Raw genomic sequence first — 10519 nt, 5'->3', positions numbered from 1 at the left:
GAGAGAGAGGAAAGCCCCGCCGAACGTACCGTTAAACCCGTGGCCATATCCCGATAAATTTTGGAGCAGGGTACACTCAGATTTCCTAGGTCATTTTCACGGACAAATATTCATGCTGATTATTGATGCTCACTCGAAGTGGCCAGAGATAATAAGGATGCAAAAATGTACACAGGCTCCAAGAGTTATCGAAAAATTTAAAAAGGTGCTCGTCAGACACGGATTACCGCGACATTTGGTAACCGATAATAGAACTCAGTATACTTGCCAAGAGTTCCAAGATTTTGTAAGGCGTAACGGAATTAAGCATAGCTTCAGCGCCCCGCATCACCCTGCGACGAATGGTGCAGCGGAGAATTTTGTGGAAACATTTAAAGATAAGGTCGACAAAATAATTGCCACCGGAAAGTCACTTGACTATGCGATAAATTTATTCCTGTTTGATTACCGTACTACTGAGCATTGCACGACTGGCAGAACCCCGGCATACTTGGTTTATAAAAGAGAACTTAGAACGCGTTTCGATTTATTAAAACCAGACGTTGCTGGCGACGTGTCCGATAAACAAATGGCTCAGTCAGTTGCAAAACGAGGCAGTCGAAATGTCGAGTTCCAAGTCGGAGAATCGGTAATGGTCGATGACTTTAGCGTGCGCAATAAGAAGCGCATCAAGGGACGAATAATACAAAAGTTGTCCCCGGTAACGTTTAAGGTAGAGGTCGAGGGAGGAAATACTTGGAAGCGACACGTCGACCAAATCATTAAATTTCCGGAGACAAACAATCGGGTAATGCGTCCAAAATCGACTAATGTTAACGGGACGATCGAGAAACCGGAAGTTGTATTGCGGCGCTCAGAAAGGTTAAAAAAGTAAGGCTCAAACTTACGAAGGAGGAATTGTAATGTATTTGCATGAGTACACGCGCGTTACACATGTTCAGGCGTGTGTGTCATGGTGGGAGAGCTACAATGCCCTGTGTGCCGACGCGATCGACAGTCCTCTCCAAGCCGGTCTCCGATGAGCTCTGAGGTATACGTGTGCTCTCGAGCGACGTGCGTTACACATATCACACTCTATTTGTACTTGAGTAAGTCATAATTAAACTGTTCTTTTGATGTGACGACACTTCATTGCCACCTCACCCCGGAACATGACACATATAATCTTATTATTCTCCATATTTTTTCTCCTATTCTTATTTTACATTCGATTTTTCCTTCCTCTTCCTCCAACCTTCTTTCTTCATTTATCTCTTCTATTCTCTTCCGTATTCCTAATAACATGCCTCCACTCGCCCTTCCTTTTTTGTTCTTCCTGGTCGCTATCTGCACTCTCCATCTGTATTCGCTTGGGATCTTTTCTTTCATCTTCTCCCATCCCCTCTCATCTAGCCATGTCTCCATCATTATCACTACGTCCCATTCCTTTATCCCTTTCCAGAACTCTTTATCCTTGTTTGCTATGCCCGCCACGTTCCAGAAAACCACCTTCCAAATCTCCTCCTCCCTCCTGTCTTTCCTTTTCTCTCTCTCCATTTCCCTTATTCTCCTCTCTGTCTTTTCCTCCTACGTTCTCTTCTTCATCCTCCTTTTTACCTTCTTTGTTCTCCTTGTCTTCCTCTTCCGGATTGCCTCCATCCTCTGCTTCTCTTATTCTTCCCCCCTTTTCTTCCACACTTTTCCTTCGTTGTCTCGCAATATTTCTTCATCCTCCTCCCATTTCCACCATTTTCCTTCTATTTGTATTTCTCTATATCCTACCCTTACTCTCTTATCATTTCCTCTCTCCTGTCTTGCAATGTCTTCTAAATTCCATCTTATCTTCCTCTCCTTCCATGTCAGGTCATCATCTATTTTTATCCCTTTTTCTCTTAGTCTTCTTCTCTCTATCACCTTTCTTTTCTGTTCCAATCCCTGTAGACCTATTACTGTCATCCTTATACCTCCCTCTCTGCCATCTTCAATGACCTTCTTACAACTCACTTCCGCCTCTATTCCTACCCCCTTTAGAATTTCTTTCACCTCTTTTTCTATTTCGTTCCTCTTTCCTTTTGTTCCTCTTATAACTATGTTTTTTCTTCTTTCTTCTCTCTCTCTCATCTCTAATTTCTTATCCGTTCTTTTTATTTTTCCGCTACGTGCCCTACGAGCGGAGATATTGCGACGCAAAGTCCAAATGTGAAAATTTTATATTAAGAAACGTAAGATACGTCGACGTCTCTCATGCCATTGGCGGAGGAGTCGCGTCCTTTTCACTTTTTCGACATTGGCGGTGCTAGTATCGCCAGTTTCGCGCGCGCGCAGTGCAGAATGTGCAGACAGTGCGTTCAGCGCGCTGTCACAGTCAGTTAACCTATAGATGTGTGTTGGAGTCAATAACAATTCGATCGAGTTGCATTCTTTGTACACGGAAGAGAAGGATCCCGAAGTAAAGCGTTTGCGTTAAATAGCGGAGATTCTGTCAAATTATGGAATAGGTAGAGTATCTTATGAAATATGTATTTTTAATAATGGATACATATTAGAGACGTGTAACGAACGTGACAATTTTTAGGCCAACGCTATCGTGCTTACGCACAGTGCAGTGCGGTTATGCCTTGACGGTAACATTTGTACCGGGTGACAGACATCTGATTGTTTGTTTGAAGGACGGAAAAATGCTTATTATTGACATTGCATCTGGGGATATCTTGGAAAAAGTGCCGGCGTACTCCAAAGAGTTTTGGACCGTGACATTATTTCCGGATTTGGTAATATTATCTTTCTCGCAAGGTCGAATCGACTCATATACGTAACACATACACAACGTTATAACATAACCTCGTTCAGTATGACACCATATGACACTTGCATAGACAAAAGAGACTTATGTGCTATATAACCCTATGGACGAACCAGTGGAAATTAAAAAAAAATCCGCATGGCTTGACCGTTGTTTATTCGCGTTTGCTGCAAATAATAATAGAGGATGGATCACGAAGACGAGTTCCTTAACACCTTCTTCACCCAGGTCGCACAATTATGCTTCGACAAGGCCAAGGAGACAATTGTGAGTGGCTAAATTCCTGTTATATGTATGTGATATGAATACTTGCAATTATATAGTTGTATCTGAGAGAAAATGTATTTTTAATTCAGGAAAGAGAAAGGGAGTCGTGCAAGCAGATACAAATAGGTCCATGGGGAATACTCCTGATGCACTTACCGCAGATAGCCGTAGCAGAGTGTTCATATACAGATTTAGGTTCTCTCAACACTAAAAACAAAGGTTTCCTCAGAAAAGATGTATGTATTTAACAAGGAAGAAGTTGCTTTTGTCATCGCTCGTCTCAAGCTTCATTTATGTTGATATTATTTACAGAATTCCTTGAAGACTGTCTACGAATCGTTGAAGTCTGACTTGAAAAGATTAGAGGAAATGACCAAGGGTCTACGAATCGTTGAAGTCTGACTTGAAAAGATTAAAGGAAATGACCAAGGGACGAACTCTATCGGCACGATATATTAGCGCTTCAAACCTTCTGTTTCTAATGTCACATCTATGATTATTGCATTACAGCTACAAGAGAATGTACAACATGAGTATAAACAGCAAAGTTATGAAGCATCAGGAATTGTTGCAGTGTATAGAAGGGATAGTGAAATGCTATTTATTATCCTGTTCTCATTTGGTTGCTATTAAGACAAGTTTAACGTGCATATCCCCTCGTGATTTTTTAGTAATATGAAATATTGTAAACTTTAATGCGTGTAAGAAGCTAATAATTTTTATTATTCAGATTAGAATGTGAAACATTAGTGCAATTAATGAAAGCGCAAGTGGAAATTCAAAACTGGAGATTTTTACCGACTCTGATAACGCTCTATGGAGCGCAAACGCGAATGTCAGCTTGGGAAAGAACTCTGCAGAGCAAGGAGGTTAGCGATATATAAATAAGAACATTGAAGCAGCTTATCCTGGAAATTGGGCGACGTTTCTTAAGGCAAATCAACAACCAGCATTGTATCAATGGATGATGAAGCTTCGCGGTGTCATATTAGCTAATTGTTCTCTGTATTTCCACACTACTTTAAGCCAACAAGCTAGTCCAGGGGAAATGAGGAGTATTGTGAGCAAGCAGAGTATAGATTATTATTTACTGTATACTTAAATGCTGGTACATTTATTTATAATTCTGACCTGGATTTATATCCTGTCTAAACTACACATGTATGCTTAAATTGATTTTTTACCTAGTTATTGCACCAATAATTTTTAAATAAATCGTAACTTTAGTTTTTAACGTAGGAAAAGAAAATTTAACGATTAAGCGCTAACCAATATTGGTGCAATCCATCACGTTCTTAAACTTTTCATATTTTATTGTATCTGAAGTACTCGAAATCTAAAATCCGAGCATGCTGGAAGCACTTTCATTATCTTGTCATTATGTGTCAAGAATTAAAAGAACACTAAATTTATCTTTAAAAATAGGCAAAGTTTAAGCAGCTGTAACTTTGTTAAAAATAAACAAAATTTAAATTTAAAAAAAGGATTTTAAAGCTTGAAATCTCTACTTTTGAAAGGTTACTATTATTTTTTAGTTTCTGTAAATTTGGTAATTTTTACATATAGAAAACTATGAGCTGGACAAAATAGAAAATTTTCCTTTTACTTTGTGGGCCTGTCACGTGCACAAAAAAAAATCTGCGAAAATTTTCGACTTTGAAAGCTTGAAATTTTCCTTGCAAAATCTTTTTTAAAAAATGTTTCTACGATTTTTTGTTACTGATTTATCGTGGATTGAATAAGAAATGAGCATTTTGACTTTGATTGCTCATAACTCCCTTTAAAATCATCGTATCGCAATTCAAAAAACAGATTCTTAAAGCTGAAATTTTGCTCTATTGAGTGGTATAATTGCCAAATTTTTTTAAATAACATGTAGACATGATACAAATAATGTAAATAATGTATGAAAATAATGTAAAAATTAGCAATTTTTCTCTTTTTTATTTTGACCCATAAAACAATTGTGCAGAACAACAACACAAATTTATTCTTTATTAAGTACCCTGCATTTAAAAAAAATTTGTCAAATAGCTATGAGATTTTTTTCATGGTGCCCACTATGGTTTTATGGAGCAAAACGTACAAAAGAATGTAAAATTGCTTAAGGAGAGTACACAAAATTAAGTTTTGGGAACTGTCAGGGGAACGAATAAATCTTACATATTCTTACGTATTTTGAGTTGTAGATCCGAAAATGGCCATAAAAATTATGTCTATAGCGAAGAAAACATGAAAAACGAAGGAAAATACGGAAAAACATGAAATTGTTTAAATTCCCAGATTTAATGCAGGGCACTTAAAAGTACAAAAAACATAAAGAATAAATTTGTTTTATTGTCCTGCACAATTGTTTTCTGGGTCAAAATAAAAAAGGGAAAAATAATTTTTACATTATTTTCATTTATTTGTATCATGTCTACATGTTATTTAAAAAAATTTGGCAATTATACCGTTCAATAAAGCAAAGTTTCAGCTTTAAAAATCTGTTTTTTAAATTGCGATACAATGATTTTTTTAAGAGAGTTATGAGCAATCAAAGTCAAAATCCTCATTTCTTATTCAATCCACGATAACTCACAATCAGTAACAAAAAATCGTAGAAATATTTTTAAAAAAAGATTTTGCAAGGAAAACTTCAAGGTTTCACGTTAGAAAGTCGAAAATTTTCACAGATTTTTTTTGTGCACGTGACAGGCCTATAAAGTTGTAACGATGCACCCTTAAAATGCATTGTTCCGGCCGAACACCAGGCCGAGACCGCCCGGCCAACCACCCGCAGAGCGAGGAACGGGTACGGTGTGCCCACCGTATTTTAAACGTTTATTATAACGCTAGGAAGTCCGCGAACGGACTCACCGCGGCAACCGCCTCGACGCGCCGAGCGGTGCCGACAGCGACCGAAGATCGCCGAACGCGATCGCGGCGTCGGGACGCCGTAGTCTCCGACCGTTCCGCCGCACCGTCCCGGCGCTCGCGATCGCCGTCGCTACCCCCGCCACTACGTAACGCCGCCGCGACGGGTATATAAACGGAGCGTTTTTAACGCAAATTGCGATTTCCTGATCAACGTTCCGACCGACCGCACCGATCCTGAAATTCCCGCACCCGCTTCTCTAAAGCAAGTCAGAACGAGGGTAGAGCGCCTCTGGCATACTCTGTCTTCGTCGAGCGAGTCTCGACAAACGACCAGCTTCATCTCCAGGGCTATCCGAACGGGGGCAGAGCGCTTCTCTGCCTCCACCGAGCGCTTCTCGCCGGATACCGCTCCGTTTCCAGACGCTTGCAGCCTTCCATCGGGGGTAGAGCCACCGCACTCTACCTCCACCGAGCGCTCCTCGGTGGTTGGTCTCGCGCCTTTCTCTTTTGCCTCGATCTAGCCGCTCGTAGAGTTCCCCTAGTAAGAGTTAGGACACCGTCCGCCATTAATGGGGAATTATGCGAACGATCGAGAGAGACAGCCTCCCCACTCGTACTTTTCATGGATCTTTGTCTCACTCCTACTTATAGCTTTGTCTCACTCCCACTAACGTCTCCCCCATTAATGGCGGAACCAATCAGGAGTCAGACCGGGGTGTCCTAACTCTTACTAGAGGAACTCTAGCCGCTCGCAGCCGTCCTCGGGGGTAGAGCCCCGTACTCTGCCTCCACCGAGCGCTTCTCGGTGGTCGGACTCGCGCCAGGTCGATCCTGCTCCGCGCGATCTCATCGCCGCTTCCGCGCTTCGCGCCGGTTTTTCCGCGCTCCGATCCGCGACGCCCGGGAACCCGGCCCCGCTCGCGCCGATACATAGTGTCACGCGATTCGGTCCGCGAGACCGCCGAAAGTACGGGCCCCGCTCCGTACGTACCGCGCCTTACCTTGCGCCACCCGCGGCACGCCGATCATTGCGTTCTGCATCGCGCAGCCCGCGACCAACCGATCTTTGTATCCCGCGCATCACCAATCATTGTAAATTCAGTATTAATCTATTGTAAATATCGCGAGCCTTTATTCTCGAATAAACTCTTGTTATTTGTTACCCACGCCGATACGCTTCATTTTGCCAACCTCGCCTCGCGTCCGTTCCTCCGCGCCTCCTTCGAACCCAGCCCAGCCGCGAGCTAGATCCGTGTTTCGAAGCCAGGTTGTTTTAAAGTGAGAGAAAAATTTTCTATTTTGTCCAGCTTGTAGTTTTCTATATACAAAAATTACCAAACTTACAAAAACTAAAAAATAGAGGTTTTAAGCTTTAAATTTAAATTTCGTTCATTTTTAACAAAGTTACAGCTGCTTGAATTTTGCCTATTTTTAAAGAAAAGCTTAGTGTTCCTTTAATTTTTGTGAGAAGTGTATAATTTACTTTTACTTAAATATTATTAATTTTTATGTAAATAGTAATTTTTTGTAACTAATTACTAATTTGCTAATTCAATAAAAATTTAATTTGTTGTTGCTAATTTCGTGAATAATTATCCCTGCTTAACGGAGTTCCCCCGTAATCCTCGGCGGGGGAACAGGTGGATCATAGTAAGGAAGTTAAGAGTGTCTGGAAGAGTGTAATAGGGAGGAGGATGATGGAGGAGAAGTAGCGAAGGGTATGAGGAAGGCAAAGAGGAGGTGCAGGAAATGGAGGCGAGAAAAAAGGCGGAGCAGGGTAAGAGAAAACAGTCGGAGAAAAAGAGCCCGTAGAAAGAGGTTAGGGCTAACTGGAGGAGATGACAAAGGCAAGGAGATGGCACAGGAGGCGAGAAGGAAGTAAGGCGAATGCACAACGCGCGCGTCGCATCGTGTAGCGGCGGGCAAATGGAGTGATCGAGCGATCGAAGTACCAAAGTAAGGAATCGATAGAGCGAGGTGAGCAGAAAGGAAAGTAAGTAGCGAATATAGGGAAGGTGAGTGCACGTGGCGGTAGTAAGAGCGATCGGTGGAAAGAAGGAGAACAGAAAGAAAGTGGGGTTGGCCGAAAGAATTGTCTGCGGAGGTTCTAAAGGTAAAGATTGGCAGTTAAGGAGAAAGAAAAAGACGGAGGGAGGACAGGAGGAGGAGACGAAGACAGGAAAGCACGTATGTTAAATAGAGGAAATAGTTTTGTTTACAGATTTCGAAAGAGGAAAGGAAAGGAAGATGGACGGAAAAGTCGAATGTAGAGGAACACTAACAATCGACAGGGAGGTGATAGAGAAGATAGTGGAGGAGCGAGCAGCAAGAATGACGAAGGAGCTTAAGAAGGAAATAGAAGAACTGAAAAGAAGGATGCACAGAATGGAGCAAAGCTCAGGAAAAAGGAAGAGGGACGAGAGTGAGGAGGGAGGGGATATTGCGTACAAGAAAAAATGGTGGTATGAAGATGATGAAGAGTACGATGAAGAAAAAAGAAGGAAGAACATAATAATCAGGGTAGAGAGAGAGAGAGAGAGAGAGAGAGAGAGAGAGAGAGAGAGAGAGAGAGAGAGAGAGAGAGAGAGAGAGAGAGAGAGAGAGAGAGAGAGAGAGATGGGGAGGAGGTAACTCAAATTGCAAAAAGGTGAAGCAATTATTTTCAGAAGGATTGAAAGTGGAGGTGGAAGTGAGGGAAGTGAACGTGATAGGACTGAGAGGAGAATGGTTAACTTTGCTGGTAAGGATGGGAAGCGAAGAGGATAAAAGGAAGGTACTTGAAGCAAGAAGAAAAGAAGGAAGTAGAATGAAGGTGAAAATGGACGAGGACAAGTCGATTGAGAAAATAATAAAAGAAGGAAAAAAGAGGGAAAAGAGATGGGAAAAAAGAGAGGAAGAAACTAGGAGGAAAGGGAGGTCGGCAGAGGAGGAAATTACGCAGAAGATGGAGGAGAAGCTCTTGATGAATTCGGACGAGGACGAAGAGGACAAAGGGGAGGGACCAGAGAGAAGACACTGGAAGGGGTAGGGAGGGTGTATAAGCAAACTTGTAAAGGGTTGGGAACGTCCCTTCAAAACGCCATGTGTATATGTGTGTATATGTGTAAAAAAGAAGGAAGAATGGGAGGAATGTAAAGATGTAAAGATTTTTGTAAAGGTTTGGGAACGTTCCTCAAAAACGCCCTTTAAGGCTCCTTCGGGGCAAATAAAGTGTCATTCGTAATCGTAATTATCCCTGCTTAACACTACAAAATGGGTGATATCAGTACAAAATTACCTTTTTCAAAAAAGGTAAAAAAGGCGCCAAGTACACGCAATGTATTTTGTAAATTCAAAAATCTAACTTAAGTGGTAGCTTTATTTCTCCTTCACAAAATTATGTTACCTAATTTAACTCAAGTGACATGTATTTAAAAAAAAATGTAAAATTTTTAATTAAATTGCGCCAATTGCAAAAAGAATATGTATAAATTCAAAAATTCAACTTAAGTGGTAGCTTTATTTCTCCTTCACAAAATTATGTTACCTAATTTAACTCAAGTGACATGTATTTCAAAAAATAAATTAAATTGCGCCAATTGCAAAGAGATATAATTGTTGTGCAACTACTTTTAAAAAATAAAACCCAAGTGGTATCTTTTTGTTCCTATTCAAGGGTCTTCCTATTCCAACCCAAATAGTGATAGCTTCTTAATTCTTCTTAACAAAATTATAATATTACAAAAAATCATTTTAATTACAAAGAATTAAAGAAGTAACAGTACAAAATAAAAATATTTAATTAAAATAAAATAAATACATTTTTCTTATAAAAAAAACTTGGCGCTGCTGGACTTCAAAATTTAAACATTAAAATTTAAACATTAGTACTAAGATTTTTAATTAAATAAAAAAACAATAAACATAATTTAAGGAAAAATGCGACAGGAGTAAAAAAGCAGCGCCAAGTTTTTTTACAAAAAAATTTATTTATTTCATTTTAATTAAATATTTTTATTTTGTACTGTTACTTCTTTAATTCTTTGTAATTAAAATGATTTTTTGTAATATTATCATTTTGTTAAGAAGAATTAAGAAGCTATTACCACTTGGGTTGGAATAGGAAGACCCTTGAATAGGAACACAAAGATACCACTTGGGTTTTATTTTTTTAAAGTAGTTGCACAACAATTATTTTTCAAAGCAATATACATATTCTTTTTGCAATTGGCGCAATTTAATTTAAAGATTTTACATCTTTTTTTGAAATACATATCACTTGAGTTAAGTTAGGTAACATAATTTTGTGAAGGGGAAGTAAAGCTACCACTTAAATTGGACTTTTGAATTTATACATATTCTTTTTGCAATTGGCGCAATTTAATTAAAGATTTTACATTTTTTTTAAATACATGTCACTTGAGTTAAATTAGGTAACATAATTTTGTGAAGGTGAAATAAAGCTACCACTTAGGTTAGATTATAAATAACGTGGTATTCGAGTTTAGTTTATATAATATTTAAAACATGTGCTTATATTTTACTGAATTTTAGATGCAGAATCAGATTTCGACGAGAATGAATCACTTGCCGTTAAGGTAGTTCATGCATGTAGGTCAAATGTAGTTAGCC

General features: G+C 39.6%; 1 pseudogene; it reads left to right on the top strand.

Moving 5' to 3' along the window:
- Window positions 1–2968: 2968 nt before the first annotated feature.
- On the top strand, window positions 2969–4151 carry LOC139783715 (KICSTOR subunit 2-like; annotated as a pseudogene).
- The last annotated feature ends 6368 nt before the right edge of the window (window positions 4152–10519 follow it).

The sequence above is a fragment of the Temnothorax nylanderi genome, unplaced genomic scaffold, assembly GCF_030848795.1.
Source record: "Temnothorax nylanderi isolate EJ_2023f unplaced genomic scaffold, tnyl_v1.0 TNYL_tig0533_pilon, whole genome shotgun sequence".
Lineage (NCBI taxonomy): Eukaryota > Metazoa > Arthropoda > Insecta > Hymenoptera > Formicidae > Temnothorax > Temnothorax nylanderi.
This window is presented reverse-complemented; position numbering and strand designations above follow the sequence as displayed.